Source organism: Dromiciops gliroides, chromosome 3 (assembly GCF_019393635.1).
Source record: "Dromiciops gliroides isolate mDroGli1 chromosome 3, mDroGli1.pri, whole genome shotgun sequence".
Taxonomy (NCBI): domain Eukaryota; kingdom Metazoa; phylum Chordata; class Mammalia; order Microbiotheria; family Microbiotheriidae; genus Dromiciops; species Dromiciops gliroides.
Window position 1 is genome coordinate 658,060,538 of NC_057863.1, and position 25,257 is coordinate 658,085,794.

At 46.1% G+C, this 25,257-nt stretch overlaps 1 pseudogene; it reads right to left on the reverse strand.

The window, feature by feature from the left end:
* LOC122748360 overlaps positions 1 to 25,257 on the reverse strand; it is an 85,913-nt pseudogene that overhangs the window by 60,515 nt on the left and 141 nt on the right.

Here is a 25,257-nt window from a genome sequence, read left to right on the forward strand (position 1 = left end):
TTCGAGGACTGGATCCCCACCGCCCCACATGCTTTCACATACCTGTGCCCCTCCTCCTCCCTCTTCCTCTCTCTGGGCCCTTCCTCCTGACCCTTTAAGTCCATTTTTCCAAGAGTGAGCTGAGGGTCAATAGTCAGCCCCTTCCTCCCCTCCCCCAACATCTCCTCTCAGACCTCCCCCCATTCCAGGTGACCCCTGGAATGTTTTCACTTCACCCGTTGCCCTCAGCTCCATCACCACGTTTTATGGAAGCTTTTCCTGACTCTCATAAGCAGCTGGGGGTTCTGTGCATAGAGTCAGGAAGACCTGGGGGTTTGCCCCTGGGTAAATCCCTTCACCTCTTTGGGCCTCAATTTCCTCAACTGTCATATGAGGATCATAATAGCAGCTACCATTCAGGGTTGTTGTGAGGCTCAAATGAGAAAGTAATGCAGATGCTTCAGGAAGCCCCATCCTCCCACCCCGTCCCCCCCCCCTCCCCGCCAAGCCATTAGAGGCTTCTTCCCCATTCTTCCATTATCTATCTATGTATGGTGGAAGGAGGATGCACTGGCCAGGGGGCTCTCTTCAGAGGGTCTCAGAAAGTCACTGCAGGGAACAGAGACAAGGACCAGGAGTGTAGGCACTGCTTGCATTTTGTTGCCCCATAGGAGGGAGAAAAAAATGCTTTGATGACCCTTGGCTGGTTCACTCCTGCCCCCTAGTGGTCCCTTTCAAGGCTAGGCCTCCTGTAAGAAGGGAACCTGGCTGGGGCAGAGTTGATGTGAGCAGCAGAGGAGAAGGTGCTGGGAGCCCTGGGAGTCCTGCAGGTGTAGCAGAGGTGGGATGCCCCTTGTCCCCCTCTCCCCGATCTAGAGTCTCTCTACTGCTTTCTCTGTGTGGGGGCTTCCCTCCTGACTCCCACCGAGAGTCTGGCTTCCCAGGAGGCAGCTACCCCATCCTCAGGGTCCTGGGGAGGATTGGCGGGGGGGGGGGGGAGGGCCTTATACACGGGCAGGGAACCTTTGGAGGGATTTCCCTTTGGGCTTTATTGGAGTCCCTGGGGTAGCACTGGAAGAGAAAAGAATGATTCTTTTTTTACAGGCCTTAGGAGGCTAGTATCTGTGTGATTTCCTTTTACCAATGGCACTGTTTTGTGTAATATAACCTGTTAGATATTTTAACATTAATATCTATTCATTTACTGTATCAGTAATTGAGTATGAAGGTAAATATGTGTGGTAAAAAATATGAAAGTTTTTTAACAGTCGGTTAGGATAACTGAAAGATGCCAGTTTTTGAAGGACCACCCTTTTGGGGAGGAGACCAACGGCATGAGCTACGCATGCCAGTCCGCCTGCTGCGCATCAGACTGCCTGCTATGCACTTGACTTCCGGGGTGCGAGCTTAAAAGGTAAGGAGAGAACGGAAGTGGGAGTTTTTTCCTGCTCTGCTGGTCTCCTGACTGCGCTGCACAGACGGTCTCTCTCTCCCCAAAGGTGGCCTTTGGCTTTTGGTGAGTTTTACACGGAATATAGACTAAGCTTAGACTTAAGATGATTTGTATTGTGTTTCTACTTTCCTATCCTTCTAGTCAACATCACCTTGTGACTACCATAACAATAAAAGGTCTATCTAAAAAACCAAAAGCTTTTTCCATTTACTAGTCTGGGAGATAAATTAAGGGAAAGGTTAAGTAGGGGAGATTTATGATCTAATATCCAATTTTAAATCTCACAGTTTGGCGACCCTGAAGGGACCTTAAGGACCCTCCCACCCTCCCTAGTTTGGCCATAAGCCGGCTAATTCGGTGGATTTTCCAAATACCCCCCTCCCACGGACTTTCCCTTTGTCTAATCTCCCTTAAAGACTTTAAGCCTCTAAAAGCCTTGTTTTAAAGGAAAAAGCCAGTCCAGTTTAAAATATGATCGAATATGTCATTTTCCCTTTGGTTTTTTCGGGTTTTTTTTGCATTGGAGCGTGTTGGGGTACCATACTGTCCAAACTTAGACATCTAGTTTACTCGGTATTCCTTCATTGTGTTATCGGTCTCCTCCTCACTCACACAGCAAAATCTTTTTGGTATAATGGTATGAGTGTAACTGTCTCCACTGAAAATGTGTTTAATATTAGTAGGAATTTTATGCCTGCAGTTGAAATAAATTGTAATACCATACTCACGATAGTTCACATGACTGTAACTCTCATTATGGGTATTATCATAGTTGTAATATGGAAAGAGATTAAAGGTAAACCACGTGGCGAGGGAGACACTAAGATGGCTCCCTCTGCTGAAGGTAACCCAGTCTCACCACGTGGCGAGGGAGACGCTAAGATAGCTCCCCCTACTGGAGGTAACCCAGTTACAGAAACGGATATTGGCCAGTCTTTAGAATCAAATCAGCTGAAACTACTTCCCTTGCAGGAAGATGTAGAATTTAATAAAAAGGGAGTGTCACTTCAGGTTAGAAAATATCACCCCTTTACAGCAACTGACTTGAGCTCATGGAAAACAATCTTCCCTAGTTTTGAGAAACATCCAAATGGTGTAGTTTCACAGTTAAGGACTATATTTAATATATATCAACCCACTTGGGCTGATGTTACTTGCCTTATGGAAACTGTACTGTCCCCAACTGAGATTACAGATATTATCTCAGCAGGAAATGCCCTTGTTGTGAAGGGTAAGGCCAATGAGGAATGGCCTCTAAAGGACCCAGAGTGGAATTATAATAATGACAGGGATTTCCAAAGATTAAAAGATGCTAGGGAAACACTTCTGAAGGGAATGGAATTATGCTCTAGAAAACCCGAAAACTGGATGAAATTTATGAGCACATTTCAGGAGGCTAATGAAAGACCAAGCAGATTTTACCATAGGCTTTGTGAGACCGCCAGGCAATACACCAGATTAGATCCAATTGATTCAAAAGATTCTTATATTATTCTCAACATTTTTGTAATTTACTGCCAGAAGTACGCAAATATTTTCTGACCCAATGTCCAGATTGGAGGAGCTTAACAGCTGATAGACTTAAGGAACTTGCAAATTATGTCTTTGACTCACGTGAGACAGGTCCAGATCACCCCAAACAGAGCATTCTGGCACCGGTGATTCCTAGTCAGCCATGTGAACACCAGAACAAGGGCACTAAGGTGTGTTGTTCCTGTCAGCCATGTGAACACCGGAACAAGGACACTAAGGTGTGTTGTTACTGTCGTAAGGAGGGGCATGAATTGAGAGAATGTAGGACTTGGAGAAGAAATTCTAATTCTAATTACAGGCAAAATCAAAATAGAAATAGATCTTTTCAGAGGAATACAGAAAGGGAGTACCAGAATAATGGTAACCAAGGTCCCTCTCAGAGGAGGGCACAGGATTGATGGGGTCTTGGGGAGGAATGGAACATAGATAATGAAAGCCATATATTCCCAGATCCAGATTTTTTGAATGCCCTTGTACCAGTCCATTCACCTCCCCAGAGTAAAGAACCACATGTCACCCTAAAAGTGGGGGAGACTTATTACGATTGTCTGCTAGACACAGGAGCCTCTAAATCAGTATTAGTAAGCAAACCAGATGCTAGGTGTAGACCTGTAGGATTTTTGAATGTAGTAGGAGTCTCAGGAAAGAGCCAGAGAGTGGCAAAATTGAATCCTCGCATGGTATCTATGGGGCCCTTAACAGTGGAACATTCGTTCTTACTCATGCCTGATGCCCCTGTAAATTTATTATGTCATGATCTCCTTTGCAAGCTTAGAGCAACCATATCTTGTGCTCCAGATGGGACTGTCTCCCTACAATTGCCAGAGGATACTGTTCATTTATTGCCAGTTTTACTTACAGAAGCTCAAGGAACAGCAGGGGAGGTATCCAAAATCCCCTCTGACATTCCTGAGTCTTTATGGGCCTCATCCCCTAATGAGGTGGGGCTCCTTAAGTCTGCCATGCCTGTTACCTTTAAAGTTAAGGGGGGACCACCCCCCTCCATTCCACAGTATCCATTGTCTAGGGAAGCAATAGAAGGGAACACACCTATAATTGAGGCTTTGAAAAGCCAGGGTATTATTATTCCATGTCATCACTCTCCATGCAATACTCCCATTTTGCCAGTTAAAAAACCCAAGCCTGGGCCAGATGGTAAACCTGTTTATCGTTTTGTGCAAGATCTTAGAGCAATTAATAATTATGTTATTCCTAGACATTCTATAGTCGCAAACCCGGCTACAATAATTTCATCAATTCCCTATGAATCTACATGTTTCACAGTGGTAGATCTCTGCTCTGCCTTTTTCTCCATACCAGTACATGAGGACTTCCAATATTTATTTGTTCTTACCTGGAAAAATAGACAGTGGACCTGGACTAGACTCCCACAGGGATTTGTAGACAGTCCCACATTATTTTCCCAAATTTTACAGCAGGATCTGGCCTCTATTACCTTTAAAGGCTCCACACTAGTACAATATGTTGATGACTTACTTTTGGCCTCTCCTAATGCTGAAATTTGTCAGGAAGATAGCCGTCACTTACTGCTGGAGCTGCACAAGAGAGGACACAAGGTTTCCAAGTCAAAGGTACAATGGTGTTTGCCCCAGGTGGAATATTTAGGATTTATTCTGGCTGCTGGAACTCGCTCTGTCTCTTCTAAGTGAGTCCAGGCCATTCAACAACTCTCTGCCCCCACTACTAAGAGGCAGTTGAGAGCCATTCTGGGAGCAGCTGGGTACTGTAGACAATGGATACCCTCTTTTGGTGAAATTACTAAACCCCTCATAGCTCTTACAAAAAGTTCTGTTCCAGACATTTTACAGTTGGATCCCCAGCATCTCTCAGCCATAAAAGAATTAAAACGGGCCTTGTTATCAGCACCTGCCCTAGGACTACCAGATTATAGTAAGCCTTTCACTCTCTTTGTGCATGAACAAAGGGGGGTGGCTTCTGGAGTTCTGACTCAATCACTGGGGCCTAACCAACGCCCTATAGCCTACTATTCAACTCAGCTGGACCCTGTAGCAGCTGCAGCACCACCTTGCCTTAGAGCAGTGGCGGCCACAGCCCTTTTGGTAGAAAAAGCCTCTGATTTGGTCCTAGGTAACCCTCTAACTGTGCAATGCCCTCACAAAGTGGAGGCTCTCTTACTACGTCACAGGACACAAGCCTTTTCAGATCAAAGGCTGGCTAAGTATGAAATAACCCTGTTAGGTAATGAGAATATCACTTTAAAACGCTGCACAGTTCTTAATCCAGCAACACTACTCCCTAACTTACCATTCTCGGGGGAACTGTTGCATGACTGTGCTTCTTTAGTTGATATGGCTGAAAAAACCCGTGATGATCTTTTTGATACACCTTTAGAAAATCCTGATCTTGTCCTCTATACAGATGGTTCCTCATTTATGAGAGAGGGAACCCGTTTTACTGGAGCTGCTGTAGTTTCTGATTGTGACACCCTCTGGGCAGCTTCTCTGCCTTCCCATTTTAGTGCACAGGCTGCTGAACTTGTGGCTCTTACACAGGCCTGTAATATAGCCAAAGATAAGAGTGCCACCATTTTTACTGATTCGAAATATGGCTTTGGCATATGCCACTTTATTGGTATGATTTGGCGTCAACGAGGCTTCCTAACATCCTCGGGCAAGGCTATTGCCAATGGGGACCTTATCAAGGACCTCTTAGATGCCCTGAAACTGCCTTCTTCCCTAGCTGTTGTACATTGCCCTGCCCACACAGGGAATAGTGATCCTGTTTCAAAGGGAAATGCACGAGCCGATTCTGCAGCCAAGCTTGCTGCATTAGAAGCTCCTGAACATGTATTTAACCTTTCACCTTCGGAGGATATTCCTTCCAACCTAACCTATGACGATTCTGAAGTAGAAAAGTGGAAAGAGAAATTTAAGGCGAAACAGATCAATGGCATCTGGGTGTCTCCGGAAGGTAAGCCATTTCTTCCCCGGAAATTCCACCACCAGGTATGCCTCTCTATTCACAGAAAAGGCCATTTTGGTACACAAGGCATTGTAGACTCTATTAAGAGAACCTGGATAGCACCAGGTGTGACTAATACAGCATCTCAAATCTGCTCGGGCTGTTCCACATGTCAGTCTTATAATCAGTATGCTTTTAAGGCCAAAGCTTATGGAGGGCGTCCTCTAGCATATACACCTTTTGAGCACTTACAAATTGATTATATTACTATGCCAAAAGCAGGACATTATAAATTTTGCCTTGTTATAGTTGATCAGCTCACTCGGTGGGTGGAGGCCTTTCCCAGCCCCCGAGCCACAGCTGCCTTTGTTGCCAAAATTCTTCTTAAAGAGATAGTACCTCATTTTGGCCCACCAGCCCACATCGATTCTGACAAAGGCATACATTTTACTGATTCGATTTTATCCCAAATCTACTCTTTCTTGGGAGTGACTCCAAAATTCCACACGCCCTACCATCCACAAAGTTCAGGCCAAGTTGAACGTATGAATAAAGAGCTTAAGAGTATGATTGGCAAATTATGTACTGAAACTCATTTGAAATGGCCTGATGTTCTACCATTGGCATTATTCTATCTACGAAGTAGACCAAGAGGAGAACTTCATATATCTCCTTATGAAATGCTTTTTGGTCACCCTCCTATCCAAGCTAAAACTTTTTCCCCAGTTTATACATCACTTGTGGGAGGTGATACTTCTGTTGCCTCCTATATACAGGAATTACAGACCAGGCTACGTGAACTCCATGAGGCAGGAGCTGTGGTCCAGGCAGGACCATTAGAATTTTCATTGCACAACCTCAACCCAGGAGATAAAATATATGTAAAGAATTTTCAGAGAACCAGTGGAACCCAACCTGCCTGGGAAGGACCTTTTCAGGTATTATTGACAACTCCTACTGCCATTAAAATTGGTGAAAAAGACTCATGGATTCATTGCTCTCATGTAAAGCCTGCACCATTCATAGGTGAAGAGATTTCAGATAGACCTGAGGTAGACGCTAAAAAGCTAAAAACCCTAACAATAGCAACTGTTAAAGAGCAAAGAGAGTTCAGAGGAAATAGGCAGTTCCCATTTGATAATCCCACTGATAAGTTGAATGCTTTGGGACTCAGTCTTCGTAAAGTATCAGGAGACGGAAATTGCCTTTTTAGGGCTTTAGCAGACCAGCTAGAAGGTCACTGTAGAAATCATCTCAGACATAGACAAGAAGCTGCTTCTTACATGATTAACCATAGACAAGAGTTTGAGTCTTTTAGAGTAAATGACTCCCCTTTTGAAGAATATGTTGAGAACTAAAGAAATTTGGAAAGTGGGGAGGAAATGACACAATTGTAGCATTTGCTAAGCAGCATCAGCTGAATGTGGTGGTTCATCAGTTAAATCAGCCCTTATTGAAAATCAGTGGCACAGACAAACCTGATGCTAGAGAACTCCACATTTTCTACCATAAAGAACATTATGACAGCATTAGAAAGATCAATGACAATTCAGAAACCCCTGCCACTTTGGCATGCAGAGAATTGGGGAACCAGTTAAAAACAATGTGGCATACCCCAAACTCTAGCAGCTTAAATACCTTATAATTTAACAAGCATTTCCTTCTACAGGCAAAAGCACTGAAGTACATGGCCTAGTTTTCTGGCCCACCTCAACTATTTTTTTTTAATCCTTTTTTTTTGTTTTGTTTTGACTTTTGAAAGGCACTGAAAAGACCTGGAATTCACCACACCTTTAAGTTCTTTAAGAGCACAAAAGGGTGCTTAGCGAATCTTTTGCTTTTTATTTTTGGTTTTTGGTTTTGCTTTTTTTTTTTTACTTTTGTTTCTTTTGCTTTTCTTTAAAACTAAATTTTGTAAACTAAGTGACTTTTCAAAGACATTTTAAGTATATGCTGTGGGTGAGGCCATCGGGCCTCAGAAGCTACCAGAATTCTTTTTTTTTTATTATTTACTCTTTCTTTTTGAGAGAACCATGAGTTCTAATGAGTTTTGTTTTGTTTTGTTTTCTCCTTTCTCTTTTATGTTGTTCTGTTTAACTAAAAAAGACCAGAAAGGGTTATTGAACCCTATTGCTTGATACCTCACTGAAAACATTGAATATTGAATCTTGCTAATTGAAGTCTTATTTCTTTTTGATAAATTAATCACCACTTTAAGTATCTGCTACTGTTATACTAGAGAATTCATGTATAAAATGATGTGGTTTACTTGCTAAAAGAAGATTATGTAATAATGTTTAATATAATCAGCTATTTATATTTGTTTATTATTTATATGTCATTATACTCTGGGTATGGTTTGGAATTATTGTATATATCACTAATATAGTCTCAGTTCTGCAGCATAGCACGAATTTTTACCATCATACTGTCTTTGGTGAAATTAATGAGATTTCGGAAGTATGGAAACTTATCATTTCAGAGACTAACTTGCTGTGAACTCTGATGCAGGCCCCGGAGAGAATATATGTGCAACAAAAGGAGAGACAGGTATACGTAAGTCCATGGTTTGCTTATGATGGTGACTATGTAGAGCACAATTACTAGGCACAGTCCAGTATTCATCCTCTCTCCCTCCTAATTTAACCTAATTTAACTGAACTTATTTATCTTTTTATCTCATCCTGTGGCCTAGCACAATCATTGCCTGTCTCGGAACCATGAGATATGGTATGATAACCTTTCCATAACATTTTCAGGTGTCATGAACACATACTAAATTTGACTTTGATCCAGACACATGGTGGTAAAAAGTGTTACAGATTGCATAACTACCTCAACCCTCTATTAGAAGTCTAAGGATATAAAGGAGGGAATGTAATGGAATTTATTAATTTGATCATTGACAATGCTATGCTAAGGTTTAGTAAAAAATACAGCAATTCAAACAGTTAAAGAAGATAATCCAGCTTTCCAGACCAGAGTCCAGAATCCAGAATCCAGACCAGAGTCCAGAATCCAGCTTTCCAGACCAGAGTCCAGAATCCAGTTTCCTCCTGATGACATCTTACCACTTCAAGAAGACAAGAGAACTCAGAGACTTTATATGAATTGTTTTGCTTTATTAGTTTTTACTGTCTCCTTTCTGTTATAATATATACTATCTGTAACATGTACACTCTGCAGAGGCTCTCCCTTTGCAAGACTAATGTCAAAGCATCGGTTCATGAGGGCAAAAAAAATTGCCCCTCTGGACAAAACTTTCCTCTCTTCCTTTTCTATATTGTTGTTCTCATATTACTAGTTAGCAATAGTTATTATATTCTTTTTACTGTTCCATCAAGGAAACATTCCATTTCTTGAGGAAGCAAAGGGGGGAAATGTGGTAAAAAATATGAAAGTTTTTTTAACAGTCGGTTAGGATACTGAAAGACGCCAGTTTTTTTAAGGGCCACCCTTTTGGGGAGGAGACCAACGGCATGAGCTACGCACGCCAGTCCGCCTGCTGCACACGTCAGACTGCCTGCTAGCACTCCACTTCCGGGGTGCGAGCTTAAAAGGCAAGGAGAGAACGGAAGTGGGGGGGTTTTCCTGCTCTGCTGGTCTCCTGACTGCGCTGCACAGACGGTCTCTCTCTCCCCAAAGGTGGCCTTGGGTTTTGGTGAGTTTTATACGGAATATAGACTAAGCCTAGACTTAAGACGATTTGTATTGTGTTTCTACTTTCCTATCCTTCTAATCAACATCACCTTGTGACTACCATACAATAAAGGCTCTATCTAGAAAACCAGAAGCTTCTTCCATTTACTAGTCTGGGAGATAAATTAAGGGAAAGGTTAAAGAGGGGAGATTTATGATCTAATATCCAATTTTAAATCTCACATATGTATAATCCAGATGTTAAACATATTTAGCTACTGGTCCTTGGCAGGAAGGAGAGAAGAAAACCAGCATTTTTCCCCTCTTCCCCCCATTTATTTAGAATTTTATCTTTTCCCTAAATTAAATGTAAAAACAATTTTTAATATATATTAAAAATTTTTGTATTCCAAATTCTCTTGCTCCCCACCCCCCTTAAGAATGAAAGAAATTCAATATGTTATACATGTGTAGTCATGCAAAACATTTCCACATTAGTCAGGTTGTGAAAGAAAGCAGACTAAAAAAAACTTAAGAAAAAGAAACTAAAAAAAAATTATGCTTCAATCTGTATTCAGACACCATCAGTTCTTTCTCTGGAGATGGACTGCATTTTTCATAAGTCCTTCAGACTTGTCTTGGATCATTGCTGAAAATAGCCAAGTCATTCACAGGTGATCATTTTACAATATTTCTGTTACTTTGTTTTGTTTTTTAATTTTTAAAATTTATTTCTTTACTTAAAGTTTTGAGTTCTAAACTCTATCCTTCTCTCATTCCCTCCCTCCCTACCCTCTCCCCTCCCTGAGGTGGTGAGTAATCAGATATAGGTTATACATGTGCAATTATGTAAAACATTACACTATTATTCATTTTATATAAAAAGACTCAAGTAAAAAAAATGCAAAGAAGCATGCTTCAGTCTGTGTTCATTCAACATCAGTTCTTTCTCTGGAGGTGGATAGTATGCTTTATCATTAGTCTGTTGGGATTGTCTTGGATTGTTGTATTGCTGAGAGTAGTTAAGTCATTCACAATTGCTCTTAGAACACTAATGCTGTCACTGTGCACAATGTTCTCCTGGTTCTGCTCACTTCACTATACATCAGTTCATATAGGTCTACTCAAGTTTTTCCAAAATCATCCTGCCTGTCATTTCCCATGGCACAACAATATTCCACCACAATCACGCACCACAGCTTTTTCAGTCATTCCCTAACTGATGGGCATTCCCTCTATCTCCAATTCTTAGCCACCACAAAGAGTTGCTGGACTGGGGCTGGATTGGGGCTCGGGTCCTCCTGGGTCCAGGGTGGGTGCTTTGTCCACTATTACTTTGTATACAGTACATTTCCCTTTCCATCACATGTAAGTCTTTACAGGGAAACTAGCATTTATTAAGAGTCTGCTAAGTGGGGGGCAGCAAGGTGGTACAGGGGATAAAGTACTGGCCCTGGATACAAGAGGACCTGAGTTCCAATGCATCCTCAGATACTTGACACTTACTGTGTGACCTTGGGCAAGACACTTAACCCTCACTGCCCCACAAAAATAAAAAAAAAAAAAACATCCACCAAGTTCTGGGCTCTGTATAAATATCATCTCCTGCGATCCTCAGAACCATCCTAGGAGGAAGATGTAATTATGATCCCCATTTTACATTTGAGGATACATAGACAACCTGAAGAGGTGAAGAGACTTGGGCAGGGTCACACAGCTAGGATGTGACTGAGGCTGGATTTGAACTTGCCTTCTTGACTCCAGGCCTGAGACTCCATCCACTGAGCCACCTGCTGCTTTAGCAGCATAGATAGGACCACACGGATGGTGTGTCATGAAGGGAATATCATTTGAACTAACCAAGATACTGATGACATTTAGTAAGAAAATGCAGGGAAATCAACGTGAAATGTATGAAGAGAAAAATTAAAATGTATCTCTTTTCTACCAATTAACTGAGCCTGTAGAGCAATGATGAATACCTATTTGCACAAGGGGATTAGGGAAGTGACCAGAGCCCATGTTACAGAGGGAGAAATTCTTGTAATTAATGTGGAAGGAAAGGTCATTTTCCTAAGCCAGTGACCATCCCTGCTTCCTTTAGGCCCCAGATTAAGCCCCACCTTCTACAGGAAGCCTTTCCTGGTCTTCTTCAATGCCAATGCCTTCCCTGGAGATTTTCTCTTATTTACCCTGCCTCTACCTTGTATCTAATAATCATTTGTGTGTTGTTGTCCCTATTAGACTGGGAGCTCTCTGGGGGCAGGGACTGGTCCTTTGCCTTTCTTTGTATCCCCAGATGTTAGCACTGTGTCAGACATACAGTACGCACTTAATAACTGTTACTTCTCCTCCTCAGCACAGAAACTCCCCACTCAAAAACCTAGGATATAACATTGCAATATACCCAGAGGTCCAAGTTTGGGATTTTCCTCAGGGATGGAGCCATGACCCTCTGGGGAACACACTTAGGAGATTTAGGCTGGAAATGTAGCCCAAGCTCTCCAGAGTCCATTAATCAACTTGTCTTATTTTTGTAGCTTTTAAACATAATGAGCATTTTTATTTAAAGTCTTGAGTTGCAATTTTTATCCCTTCTTCCCTCCCCGCCTCCCTCCCCGAGGCAGTAAGCAATTAGATACAGGTTATACTTGTGCATTTGTGTAAAACATCACCATATTGGTAATTTTGTACAAGAAAACTTGGATAAAAGAAAAAAATGACAGGAAGTGAAAATAGCATGCTTCAACCTGTGTTCAATCAATAACAGTTCTTTCTTTTGAGGTGGATAGCATGTTTCATCATTAGTCCTATGGGATTGTCTTGGATCATTGCATTGCTGAGAATAGTTTAGTCATTTAAAGTTGTTCATTCTGGGGTGGCTAGGTGGAGCAGTGGATAAAGCACCGGCCCTGGATTCAGGAGGACCTGAGTTCAAATCCGGCCTCAGACACTTGACATTTACTAGCTGTGTGACCCTGGGCAAGTCACTTAACCCCCATTGCCATGCAAAAACAAAAACAAAATAAAGTTTTTCATCCTATTGCTATTTCTCATCATTGGGATGTGGGAGATAAATATGCAAAGAAGGAGGATGGGGTGGGAAGAGTGGGCATCAAATGAACTTCGTCCAAGAATCAAGTAGGGTGGGATACACACATTATAGCATAGAAATACATTCAATTTAACAGGGAACAAGTGGGGAGGGGAAGGCAGTTCAGAGAATGGATAATCCCAGGGACAAAATCATTGTAAGCAAAACATACTTGAAAAACTTAATTTGAAGGAAGACATTCTCTTTGAAGACCTACTTGGAAGAAAGCCTAACCTATCAACAGGAAAGGCATAGGAACCAGAATCAAAGGAACTAGAATGTAAAGAGATGACTGATGTCTATTGGGGAATGGCTAAAAACCCTGGGATCTATATAGAAATGCTATTGAGTGTTATTTTGTCATAAAGAAGGAGAAAAGAGATGATTTCAGAGAACTGGGTAGTAGGAACTATTGTAAAGTGAGCACAACCAATAGAAAAATATAAACAAAGACCATAGCATTTGAAAGAAAACAACTCTGAAAGATTTAGGAGCTGTGATAAGTGCAATGGTCACCCATGTGTCCTGAGCACTGATGATGGCACACATTACTCATTTCCTGACTGAGGGGGATGGGCACAAAGTGAAAAGACTTACATTTTGGATCATGGCCACTGGGCAGGGGTTTGTTGGATTGTCTTTGCTTATTCATTACAAGGGTTTTTTTTTCCTATTTTTTTTTGTTTGTTTTTGATTGGGGAGGCCAGGAAGAGAAGTTCTTAGTGATAATGAACTTGAGAAAAAGAGAGTCATGGTACCATTTTGGGGGGGGCGGGGCAATGAGGATTAAGTGACTTATCCAGGGTCACATAGCTAGTAAGTGTCAAGTGTCTGAGGTCGGATTTGAACTCAGGTCCTCCTGAATCCTGGGTGGTGCCTTTTCCACTGGGCCACCTAGCTGCCCCCCATGGTAATATAGCAATAAATTCACAGGAGAGAAGAGAAAGATATTCAGATGAGGCACAAACAGGTCTATCAGAAGGTTGAGCGTGCAATCCTTAAAAAGAGCAAGCTTTTTGTCAAGTAAAGTCATTAAGTATTTATTATATACATTATATGAAGATGATCTTTGTAATTTTGGTGCCTATGTTCAGATTAAAAAGAATAACATTTGGGGCAGCTAGATGGTGCAGTGGATAGAGCACCGGCCCTGGAATCAGGAGTACTTGAGTTCAAATCCAGCCTCAGACACTTAACACTTACTAGCTGTGTGACCCTGGGCAAGTCACTTAAGCCCAATTGCCTCACTAAAAAAAAAAAGAATAACATTTAATTTTAAAAAGTAACACACACACACACACACACACTAAAATTCAATGATCCACTCTTTTGAGCCAATAGGTGCAGGCTCCAGTTGGAAGCCTAAACCTTTTGCCTTTTGGAATATCATATTCCAATCTCTCTTTTCCTTCAAAGGTAGGAGCTATGAAGATTTGGTTGATTTTCCAAACCTTCAGGAAAGAAGAGAAACTGACCTTATCATGTGGAAGAGTATAATGGAGGCTGGCTTTGAAATGGGAGGACCTGGGTTCAAATCTTAACCTTGCCATGTACCACCTGTGTGACCTTGGACCAGACACTTAACCTCTCTGGGCCTCAGTTTCCTTTTTTGTAAACTGAGGTGGTTGGTGTAATCAACAAATTAGACACACAAGTCAAAAACAAAACCTCCTAGGGGTTTTCTTGATATCTTAAGCAGCTTTTCCATTGACAACGGAAAGAGGCATTAGGCTGCTCTTTGGGAGGTGGACCAAACTAAGGGGCATTTGCTCAGAAGAGTTTGCAAGGATTTATGGAGGTCCCCTACGTCTTCCAGGTCTTGTAGGTTTTCTGAGCTTCTCTCTTGGCTCTCCTTGAGACCACTTGCGTCTCTCTGGGAGACAGTCTGGGTCTTCTGGGGCTTTTCTCCTGCTCATGCTCACTGGCACACTGAAGCTCTCTCCCTGCTTTCTCTACTACATGGACTGAGACTATGCGAAGTTAGGGAGATTCAGGGTCAATCCTTTACTGGTATAATACTGATAAATAAATTAATAATATGCATACCCCAAACTAATATCTATAGAATTAGTAATTAATTTAAAACACACATGATTTTATGAATAAAGAAAAAAGGGATAATTGGTGACTAGTCTGAGTGCTGCACTGATATCCACATAATGTTAATACATAGAGGATAGTATAATAGAGGATAAGATAATATGTAGGTTGGATGCATTATAGACTATTTATGAGAGAAAATGGCAAGATTTTCAAAAGGTAGGGATGGAAAATGACATATTGGAACAAGATAATGTTCAACTGCTAGTAGTGAATTATAAAATTCACTGCTAGAAATTATAATTTAGTATAATTATAAAAATTATGAATTATTAAAAATAGCATATGATGGCACCTGCAACTTACAAGGTTTACTCTTCTAAAATAGTAAAACAGATGGTACATTAAGAGCACATAAGTGTAGGGAGTAGAAAATGGCTGAGCTGTAGGACTTACCTAAACTTATAAAAGGAAGATTGTGTTTGTAGCATCACATTCAGCCTAGTTGGTGTATTACAGTGCTGGTATAGGAACATGGAAAAAAAGGTTACCAGAGAGAGGGAACACTAAGGTCATCTGAAATAACATAAAGATAAGTAATGCCTATATACTACATGTGAGATTCTGGTAAACTCATAAATATCTTGTTTAGGAAGAGCCTTGACTATCTGTACAGGTTCTAATCACTCTCTCTCTGGACCTCATCTCCCTCATATCTAAAATGAAGGAACCAGATACTGTAATCACTGGAGATGTCTCCCATCTTTACCATTCTGTTTGTGAGTCTAATAAAACTTATAATTATATAATTTCACAACAATTAAAACAATACAAAAAAATTACCTGGGGACCCTTTTTAAAGGCACGGGCTTAACTCTGGTCTTTATAAATGGCAAATAGCCTAATGGGTCTTATAGGGTGATACTATCTACACAGCTGTAAACGTCATCGTGTGTTGGGAAATTGTTTAGGTGTATATTATTATTTCACCTCTGATTCAGTGTTTGAGTGTTATTTGGGTTAACTCCGAGGTCTACAGATAATGAACTTGCATAATGAGCCAACAAGGTTAGGCAGGGGCTGGCATGGTCAACAAGCTTGCTGACCCTCAGTGAAGGAAGGCATCCTGGGACTCTACTCCTTTGGGGGATAACCTGAAATACTTGCAGCTTGGAAGTCACATCCTGGAGGGGCCAGTCCTGTAGGGCCCCAATATTATCAGGAACATCCACCTTTTCGTGCCATTAAACCCTTTGTCTAGTTACCAAATCACCTCCTGGCTGTCTGAAGAGTCATCCTGTGGGTCAATACCATAGGGAGCTTCTACAGGAAATGAACTGGTTTGTTGCTGGGCAAGAAGAATCAGGATACACGGACATGGTTTTATCTATTGTCTTGTCAACCAAATCTGCCCCTTTCCCTGATAAATGGTAATGCCAGAGACCCAAGGCCCTCAGTGGAAAAATCCTTCCACAAAAAGCTTTCCAAGGATGCTGGAGGAAGAGTTCACTGGGCTTTAGTGAAACACTTCATGGGCCAGGATTTCACTTTTTCATTGAGACAAGAAGAAGCCTGATTCAGTCAGTGCCTTATCCTTGTTCCTTGTCTCCAAGAAGCTGGTGGCACAGTGGATAGAATCCAGGGCCTGGATTTAGGACTGTCTGAGGTCAAATCTTGCCTTAGTCATTTCCTAGCTGTGAGAATTTGGCCATGTTACTTAACCTCTGTCTGCCTCAGTTTGCTCATCTCTAAAGTGGGGATGACATTAATTCCTACCTCTCAGGATCCAATGGGAGTGTGTTTGTCAAGTCCTTTGCAAATCTTAAAACAGTTTGGAAATGGTGGTTCTTCCTTTTATTTCTACTTGACTGAAGAGCCAGTCTGGACCTTGGCAGGGCTTCAGTTTGGCTGGTGATGGTGCTATGACATTATGTGTGCCGAGTGGGCACTGAGTTATCTTACAAACACCTTCTTCTAGGGACATCTGGCCTCAAAGGGATGTTTCTCAATGACATGTCCGGGAGGTAAAGGGGACCTATTCCCAGACATCTGCTCTGTGGCTTACAACACTCTTTCCTGTGTGATGTTTAAAATCAACATGTGTGGTTGCCTTAAATTAGAAGCTTTAGCACCAGTCTCTGGACATTAAGCACTTATTAAAGCATACCAGGTATTCACGTGGAGTTCAGAAAGCTAAGAAAAGGCCTATCTAGCCTAGAGTTCCAGCGTGGTTAGGTTCTTCCTCAAGTCCTCCCCCATGAGCCTGCTTCAACCATGAACTGCCTCAAACTGAGTGTGGAAGCTTTTTATAGGTCTGGAGCAGAGGCGGTCCTTACACACTGCTTCAAGCTGATTGGTTGGCATCATCCAAATCCATTCACTGGACTTGAAGGTGGTCTTGAGTTGAGTTCAAAGTCTAGCTTCTGAGAACAATACCCTCTTAAGGGCTAGCCAGGTGTGGTTACAATCTAGTTAACTTGAAGTAGGCTAATCAGCAGTCAATCACTCTCACTTAATTCAATCAGTTTAGATTAATCTCTAGGTGAGCCTTTGAGTATCTGCCAAATCCCATTATTTTCTCACACCTGTAAAGTCCCAACAAAAATGTTGTCAAATAAAGCAATTTAAATTCTATTGTGTCTAAGTAGTTTTCAGTTTTAGCTGCTCCTCAACCCCTTTTCTGATCCCCCTAATGCTGGTGCCTGCCCTCTCAGATGATCACCCTGTTATCATTTCTCTACCTTGTGTGGACCTCACTGTTTGCCCCTGGTTGTCTCCCCCATTAGACTGGGAGCCCTTTAAGGGCAGGGGCTGTTTTGCATTTCTTTGTATATTCCCAATGTTTAGCAGGGGTCTGACACATAGTAGGTGCTGAATAAATGTTGAGTGAATGACTGACAACCTTTTGGGTTCAGAAATCTTGCTCTAAGCAATGTCCTCCTTTTTAGTAACATAAAATCTGCCCCTGTCTGGGAATAAAGAATCATCACATCAGAGACAAGATTGAAACCCCTGAACCTGAAAGATTTACTAGGGGGAAACATTGGCAGGTTTGACCTCAGCAGGGTGTCTGGCACATAGTAAGTGTCTAATAAATGATTATTGATTGTTTATGGTAAAGTATCAGAGTCAGGCCCCAAATAACTAGAGATGCTTTGGTCAGCCCAAGGGGGGCAGCTCAATGCAAGTTTAGCAAGAATTGCAGCCTACAGTTCTTTGAGTTTGAGTCATCTGCAAATGGACTGTTTTCCCTCCTAAGATAGTGAATTTTGTGAAATTAAGAAGCTGTGAAAGAAATCTTGTGGGGGACACACATCGTATAGGGTGTGTCCTCTGGTATTTTCTGAAACTTTGGGGACCTTTACTGTGAACTTAAGGAGAAACCTCTACTCTCTAAAGGAGGTGAGAATCAAGAAGGGGCAGTATTGGATGAGCCACAGGGGATTAAAACCAAACTTCTTTATGGTTGACTTTGGGAAGTTCAAGGAAGCTCATTAGGAAGAACCAATACACGTGTTGTTTTCCTGATTTATTATGACAAATATCCCACAAGAATTCTTCCAAGTGCTAGGCCATGATGGCAGATGAGAAAACAGCCCTGGGGATGCTTCCTATGGACAATGCCCTGAGGAGTGACTGGGGCTGGGTTTTGTTATTGCCAAAGAAGATGATGTATCTCTACAAGGATTTGTCTAGATGTCATTTAAAGGGAGGCAAACATAGACACCTTCAGTATTTCCTCCTTCCTATCTCACTTTCCAAAGGAGACTTTGATTCCTGTCAGGAGGGGAAGGAGGAGGTTGGGGCCAGAGGCTACTCTGATCTCCTCAGAGAGATGGGGGCATGGACTGACACTATAGCAATCTTTTCCCATAAAGATTATTAGGGGGCAGCTATGTGGCTCAGTGGATAAAGCACCAGCCCTGGATTCAGGAGGACCTGAGTTCAAATGTGACCTCAGACACTTGACACTTACTAGCAGTGTGACTCTGTGCAAGTTACTTAACCCTCATTGCCCTGCAAAAAATAAATAAATACAGATTAGTCTAGAGCAAATGACTTCTAGATTCCAGCACTCCCGATCTCTATTCCTCAATGGGGAAGAAGTGCCCCACACTCTCTATCTAAGGGTTGGCTCCCTTCCCACCAGATGTCAGCTAAACAAAGAACACACACAGTCAAAAGCAAAGAAACTCCTTTCTCCAAGTTTATAGCAAAACAGAGCTCAGAGAAGGTATCCATGGGAGAATAGATGGGAGAGAACAGAGGGAAGGAGTTCCTGCTCCCTCTGAGACCGAGGTAGCTCAGCTCTATCAGAGGAAAGAGCCCCAGGTCTCACCCAAAGAGAAATTCCCCAAAGTCCCCAGTGTGACAAGCTAGGGATGGTTGGAGTCTGGTTTGGCAGAGGATGTGGGGAGAAGAAAGCTGGGGGCCTTGGGCAGGTGAGGGTGGGCTCATGGGGCCAGAACCAGGATGGCCAAAGGCAGGTGGGGGGAGGCCCAGGGGATGCTCCCCCTGTCTTTCTTCTCACATAAACTCACACACAGGCACAGACACAATGACCACTGACTTAGGAAATGGCAAAGCCTCCAGGTGTCTGTGACTCATGAGATGCTTCAGTGTTCTGGGGGAATAGTTTTTCCTCTTTCATTACTGATAGAGGTTGTCAATGATCATCCCTACTGGGAGTGTGGGAAGGGCCTGAGGTAGGGAGGAGAGTGTGAGTGTGTGTGTGTAGGGGGGGGGTTGTCACAGCAGTGAAGTGAGGATAGGGGGATTCCTGGGGGAAGGGCTGGCCATTATTAGCTTCGGGCCAGCACTACGTCCAAGAGAAGGCAGGGGTCTCCCTCTGTCTGGAGCTGGGCAGAACCTGATGCCTCAATGAGTCTTTGGGATGCTGACAGTCAGTGAACCCCAGCTGTGTCTTCCCTCTGTCCTGGGATCCTGCATCTCTTCCTCACTGTCCCCTCTGGCTAGGCCAGGCTTCAGCCAGCAGGACCCCCAGGATGATGAGGACCAGCCCAGCCAGGCTGAGTCGAACCAGGTTGCCCACAGTGTAATCCTGGGGAGCAGCATCTGGGAGGGGGAAAGACTGTCACAGGGAGAGGGACAAGACCTCCCTGATCTCAGGACCCCACCAGTGTAGGCTCAGATTCCTCTGCTCCCAGCCCCAGGCTCCTCAGACCCAGCCCATCTGATGCCCTGGCCCTGGGCTGGGAGGTTCCCTGACTGGGAGCCTGGGATGGAGGTGAGGGCTGGAGCCCAGGGAGAGAAGCCTGAGGGAGGGCTGAGTCAGCCTCCCCCTCCCCCTAATCCCCTCCCCATCCCCTTCCCCTATGCCCCTTCCCCTATTCCCCTCCCCCTCCCCTTCCAACTCCCCCTCAGTACTTCCTTGCCAGGGCCAAGAGGCAGCCCCAGGTCTCTTTCCTGGGACTTCTCTTTGCCTTCCCTTCATCTCCTCCCTCTTGTTCTTCATCTCCTGCAATATTGGCAACAGTTTGATGTAGTGGAGAGAGCATGGAGCCTGAGGTGAGGAAGAGCCCAGTTCAGATGCCCCTCAGACACTTCCTCTCTGAGAGACCTTAGACATGTCCCCTTCACTCTCTCAGGCTCAGTTTACTCCTCTGGAAAATGGTGCTAATGACAGCACCTGCCTCCCAGGGCTGTTGTGAGGATCCAATGAGACAATGATTATAAATCATTTAAAGGGCTTCCTATGTGCTGGTTACTATTAATATTGGCACCAACAAGCATTTTCTGGTTACTGTTCATAAGGGTCCCTGCCCTCAGGGAGCTCCCAGTCTACTTGGGAGGAGACCTGAAAATGGGCAGGTATGTCCAAGGTCTGGGGGCAGGCCCTGGTAGGAGGGGGTGGAGGGCAGCAGGGGGAGGAAAATGTCCTCCCAGAAGGGGAGATTGAGAGCGTTTTGAAGGAACCAAGAAATTAAGGGGTAGGGAACTGCAGGCGAGGGGCGGAGCTGGTACAAAGGCCTGGAGGTGGGAGATGGAGGTGGTGAACTTGGGGAGACAGAGCCCTGTAGACAGGGAACCTCTAGTCTCATTGAGTGATCCATGTTTTGGGGAGACCTGTGACCTGGATCAGGGGGCTAGCTCTCCCAAAGAATTGTAGGCTCATCATGAATCTTGTAAAATAAAGAGATTAGGGGAGAGAAATGTAGCCAGAGAACAGAGCACCTTGGTGAGTGTCCCACTGGAGTAAAAGAGGGTCTTTTGTGTTTTTCCCAGACAAAAGGGAGGGAAGGGCATTACCAAGGACAGGGAGGTCAATGTAACAACAGGGAGAGGTTTAGGACAAGGGGGCATCAGTAAGATATACAGCACCCATTCTATCTTGCATATCCCTGTACCAGGCTCTTGCTCTCCAACACCCATTCCTGAGGTGGGAGGTAGAGGTGCCTCCCCTGCGAGAGCTCAAGGATTCCTTGGGGGGTTGGGGTCTTTAGGATTCTTGGGGTCCCCCTGCATTCCCATAACAGCCCAGGTCTACAGACCTTATTAAGAACTCATCTCGGCCCAGGCTCTCTGGTGGTCACAGCCAGAGGATACAAGGACAGAGTAACTCCTGCCCTCCAGGGCTTACAGTCTCCTGGAATGCTGTTCCCTTGTACACAAATACATCAGTGGGGTCTCATGTGAGGAGGGGGATCACTAACACCTGGGCTGGGGGGGGCAGGAAAGGCTTCTTGTAGGAGGAGGCTCCTAGACAGCCTGGGAGGGGTCTGTGCCTTGTTAGAAGAGGGGGACAGCAGGGAGAGCATGTCAGGGAGGGGGCACAGCCTGGGCAAAGGCCCAGAGGTGGGAACAGGAGAAGAATGGGGCACTGCAGGAGGCCATGAGGGGCCCCTGACTGGACACCCAGCCCCTGCCTCCCTCCTCTCTCTGCTGGGGATCCTCCAGTGACTCACCAGATGTCGTGTTCCCGGGTTCAGGGCTTAGAGGGAAGGTCCCTGGGGATGAGGAAGGGGCAGAGTTAGGGGCTGGGGAGGGGAGCCCAGAGAAGCCTGGAAGGAGCCCCAGCTCTGCCCAGACTTCTGAGTGTGGTAGGTTGGGAAGACCCTCCCTGCCCTGGGACTCTCATTTCCATCTGTTAAATGGGCGCCTAAGCTCAGTGACCAGTCCTGGACTGTCCAGTTGTGAAGTTTGATGATTCCATGACTTCTGTGACTCCTCCCCTACGTCCTGCCTGAGCTATTGGTGCAGGGGAAGGACACAGGGAGAAGAAGGGAGGCTGAGGGCTGGGAGGGAGGGGCCCTCTGAATCCTCAGGCCCCTTGTCCTGGCTCTGCCCAGGGCCTGACCTGCCCTCTCTGCCCTGGGGCCAGAGCCCTGAGGCTCTGCTGTGTCAGGGGGAGGCAGTGTCGGGCAGAGGTGGGAGGAGGGGGTGAGGGGGTCACTCTGGTGCTTCCAGCTGAGAGGAATTCGGGTGGGGGTATCTGGGAGGCCCCACCCTCATCCCTGGGGAAGCCAGGATGGGAGAAGCAGAGGCCCCTCCCCTCAGAGCCCCAGCTATGGCTGTGTGGGGGAGGGGTGAGAGGGCTCAGGGGCTCCTGGGGAGGGGAGAGAAGGGGGAGGGCTTGGGGCTGCTCTGCCCATGTCTGCTCCCCCCTCCCAGCCCCCTCCTGACCAGGCCTGTTCTTCCTTCTTCCCCAGGTGGAGTTTCCCTGCCCCTGCCCCTTCCCTGCAGCCCCCCTCATGCCTTGGTTAAGTCTGAGAAAGGGGGGATGCAGCCCTGGCCTAGACAGGAGGGGAGAGTAATAGGGCAGAGAGACCCCCACCCTGTCCTGAGGGTAACTGGTTACTCACTGGGAGGGGAGGACGTCAGGGCTTGGAGATCCCCAGGGCTTTGGGGGAGGTGAGGACCCTTTGAGGTGCCTGGAAGAGGGAGAGGAGGAGGGTGAGGGGCTTGGTTGGATTTCCCCTCCCCCTCCCTGCTGGCCACACCTCAGGCCTGCTCTGGCCTCCTCAAACCCCTTTCCTGGGACCGAGGAGACATATTGTCTGTATGTGGGTCCAACAGAAGTGGGGAGGGGGCAGATGGTGAGGGTGTGTAGAGGGGCCAGGGGGGAGAGGCCTCACTGTCTGCACCCTCTGAGGATGACCCATTGCCCAGACTCTCCACCCCCTCCCTCTAGGCCTCCTCTCCCCCCAGCCCTCCTGGCCCCTGGGGTCCCCTGGGAAAATGCCCTGAGCAGGCAGGGTGGGGCTCCAGGGCCAGAGGAGGAGGGATGGGAGGCCTGGGGTGGGCTGGGGCTCCCTCACCTGTGACCCTGAGCACCAGGGGCTCACTGGGCACTGACCACTCCTGGGGGGAGTGACTGTGAAAGGTGTAGCATCGGTAAGTCCCTCCATGGGCAGAAGTCATGGCAGAGATGTGGTAGGTGGCCTGGCAGCCACTGTCGAGGGCTTGGACCTGGCCTTGGGTGATCTCTTCTCCATCCTTGTACAGGGCATACATGTCATACCATGGCTGTGACTGACACTGGAGGGTCACATTGTGTCCTGAGGCCACCTCGGGGCTGGGCAAGGCTGAGAGGGAGGGGGGGTCATACAGGCCTGGGGGAGGAGGAGAGTCTGGAGTTAGGGGTGTAACCCTCCTCTTGCAGGGCAGGGGGGGGCAGATGTGGCTTTTGGGAGGACTGGCCTGGGCCTGCCTGGATCCCTGCCTGAGGGTGGAGGTGGAGCTCATCTCTGCAGGAAAGGAAATCTCCCAGCTTTGGGGGGAGAGGAAGGACCTGGCACAGCCCTGGGAGAGCCATGGAAAGTGGGTGGGTAAATGTGGAGAGAGAGAGAATGGGACGAGAGCGAGAGACAGAGAGGAAAGAGAAAGTGTAGGAAGAAGGGGAGACAGAGACTGAGGGAGAAAGAGAAGACAAATGGGGGCCGGTGCAGGGCTAAGAATGGAGGACAGGGAGGCTTCCTCCCTGGTAGGGGGTTGGGAGCCCAGTCCCTGCTCCTTGTCAGAGAATCTCTCCCCACAGGGCAGGGGGGCGGGGCATACTCAGGAGCCATCTCTGCACTTTGGGGCAGTTATTGGCTCCCTAAAGTCCATCCTGGCTCTCATCATGGTCCCTGGGCTGGCCCCTGGGCAGGTGTGGGAAGGAGAGGAAGAGGCTTGGTGGTGATTCCTGCTTTACTTCCATCCTGGTGTCCTAAACCTTGCTGTAGAGAGACCCCTGTGGATACTCAGAGGTGACACCCCTTCCCCTCCTTGTGCCTAGGCCTGAGCTGGGGGAAGACACAGAGCAGCAGCAGGTCCACCCTCCAGCCCCTCTCTTGGCTTTGGGAGGATCAGGGCTGGGAGGGGGAGATGCCCCATCAGCCCTGTGCCCCCTCCCCAGGGAGCCCCCAGCTCTATCTTGTCTCCTGAGATTCAAGCTGAGCCTCCTGACTCCTCTCTGGGATGGAGGCAGCTGGTGGTACAGAGGCCAGATCCCTGGGTCTGGAGTCAGAAAGACCTGAGTTCAAATCCATCCTCAGACACTTCCCAGCTCTGTGACCCTGGGCAAGTCACTTCTTCTCTTTTGGCCTCAGTTTCCTCAACTGTAAAAGGGGCATCATTAAGGCCCCTCCCTGGCAGTTGTTGTGAGGATCAAATGAGATAATAAGTGTCAAGTGCAGGGCACATAGTAGGTGCTATATAGATGCTGATTCCCTTCCCCCACCTCCAGGCCCAGAGGGAGAGCAGAGGCAGAGACAGGGGAGAGGACAAGCAGGGCAGGGCCAGAGGGATGCTTGGGGCCAGGCTGGGCTGGGGAGGAGCTTAGGGGCTGCTGGGACCCTGAGCCAGCCCTACCTGAGGGGCCTGGGGCTTGGGGGGGGTCCTCACCTGTCACCACGAGGTGCAGGGGGTCACTGCGCTCTGACCAGACGGATGAGTGTCAGTATAAGCAGTAGTAGGTCCCTGCATTATTTGCTGTCACTGATGGGATGGTAAACTCGACCTCAATTTCATCTGATTTCACCTCCATGATCAGGTTTGTTCCATATTCTTCCTTTTTCTCCAGATGGTACTTATCAGCCCCCTGTTCCCCCCTGCACCTGAGGGTCACACTTCTCCCCATGGGCACCAAAGAGCCCTTCTCTGCCCTGAGGGAGGGTCTGGGGGGTGTGTCTGGAAGGGAAGGAGAGCTGTCAGTGTCAGGGGATCCCCCTTCTGTGAGCCCTTCCCCCATCCTGTGTCCCCTCCCTTTAAACCCTGTCAGTCCAGCCCTGGCCTCCCCCCTCCCTCTCCTGGGGGCAGCTCTCTGCCCTGGGCAGGGGGAGTGTGGGGGAAGGACTCACCTGCCTGTGTCCTCATCCTGGGGCCCAGACACAGCTCTGGGAAATAGAACCCTGGTTACTCACAGCTCCCTACCTCCTCCCCACCCAGCACCCCCAGGGGAAGGAGACAGGGGGCCCAGAACCTGGGCTTAGGGCTGGTGTGAGTGACAGGGGCTGCACCCAGAAGATCCCTCTGAGAGTTGCAGCTTCTCCCCCTCCCTGCCTGCCCGGCTGTGTGACCTCAGACTTGTCACTGCCCTGCTCTGGAGGAGTGTCTTCCTCAAGAAAGTGGAGGT